General features: G+C 34.0%; 1 pseudogene; it reads right to left on the bottom strand.

Moving 5' to 3' along the window:
- The window catches only part of LOC102023962, a 59,484-nt pseudogene that overhangs the window by 4,047 nt on the left and 53,769 nt on the right, over positions 1 to 1,668 (bottom strand).

Below are 1,668 nucleotides of genomic sequence, written 5' to 3'. Positions count from 1 at the left end.
TTTTTTTTTGGTACATTGAACTTGGGACCTTGCGCTTGCCAGGCAGACACTTATGCCTCTGAGCTATATCCCCAGCCCATGAGCATTTTTGTTGTTGTTGTTGTTGTTCTGAGTCTTAAGCTGGTGTTTTAGTTGTGGGGGAAGCGCAGTAGGATTGGAGTTTTGGACAACTGAATTAAAACATAATTGTTGCTTGATAGAAAAATTGAGCTGTGAAAAGTCCCTGTGCTTAAACTTTCCATTTTCTTCTTTTCATGTGATCTGCAGATAATGATCCTACTATATATTGTAGACTGCTTTTTTTAATTAATGATACTATCAGAGTGATGGTATTTTCTTGAGCTGATATAGTAAACTTTTCTTATACTATAGTGTTCTTTAGAGTGAAAAAAATCATTTTTCTCTGAATTTTAATTCGAGGCCAATTTCATATGGCCAGAAGTAGCACAGAAATATAAAAATTAATAATAATTTAGCATTTTACTAACCAGAAATTTGTGGCAGTTCTAGAAAACTTTACTAATCTTTGTTGTCTTTTTTGCCCCAAAATTTTAGTCTAGTCAGAGCCTTAGTACCCTAACATTAGGATTATTTACTGCTTTTTAAAGGAGAGATTGTAGGAAGTTGTAGAGAATTTTTTTTTTTTTTTTAAAGACAGGGTTTCACCATGCATTTCAGGCTGGCCTTGAACTCGCTGTATAGCCCAGGCTGACCTCAAACTCAGTGATCTTCTTGCCTCCCAAATGCTGGAATTACAGGTGTGCACCAGCACAAAATGACCAGCTGTAGAGTTCTTTGAAATCATTGACGTTGCTCTTGTTTTATTTAGAAGTCCTTGGGGTGTGGTGGTGGTATGGAAGTCTATAGTTAATACTTGTGACTTCTTAGATTAATAAGTATTGGATTATTCTTATATATATGGAGAAAGTATTTTCACTTTTTGCTAAAATGTAGATTTCCTCCTATGAATATCAAGAATATTAATGATTTTGTAGGACACAGGAAAAAGTTTCTTATGCATATTTATAATGTTCTCTTTTTTGTGTAAAAGTATTTTCATAAAAATATGAAATACTTTAACCCCAAATGTAAAAAAGTTATGGAATAAACCAGGTCTAATTAGAATGGGTTTTTTGTTTGTTTTTTGAGACAGGGTCTTGCTGTGTAGTTGGGCTGGTCTTGAAATCACTATGTAGCCTAGGTTGGTCTTGATTTTTTTTTTTTTTTTTGTGGGGGGGCCTTGATTTTTTGGTGATCCTTCTGCCTTCACCTCCTGAGTGCTAGGATTACAGGCGTGTCCCACCATGCTAAAGATTTTAAGGCAGTTATTTTTACATTGTTCCAGCCAGTAAACAAGTTTAAGGTGGTGCTAAAAAAACAAAATATTTGCTATTGAAGTTTTGTACAGGTTTTCTTTCATAAAAGTAGATGTTTTTATGTCACTGAGGTAAAAATATGAAATCCTAACAAAAAGTAAGAACATAACTTATGCTGCTAGTGTTTAAGGTGTAAATTGAAAGACGGAGAGGACTTACAATTTTAGGAGTATAGATGATAGACCAGTAAAATACTAGTATAGGTATGAAAATGTAAGTGGAGCTCCGATTTGCAAAGGCAAGTAGGTTCTTGGGAATGTTAAGTTGAATCCATTGGATTTTTTTTTTTTTT

Source organism: Chinchilla lanigera, unplaced genomic scaffold (genome assembly GCF_000276665.1).
Source record: "Chinchilla lanigera isolate Chin_1 unplaced genomic scaffold, ChiLan1.0 scaffold00042, whole genome shotgun sequence".
In the NCBI taxonomy this organism is placed as follows: domain Eukaryota; kingdom Metazoa; phylum Chordata; class Mammalia; order Rodentia; family Chinchillidae; genus Chinchilla; species Chinchilla lanigera.
The sequence above is the reverse complement of the archived record's forward strand: the minus strand, read 5'-3'. Positions and strand labels throughout refer to the sequence as shown.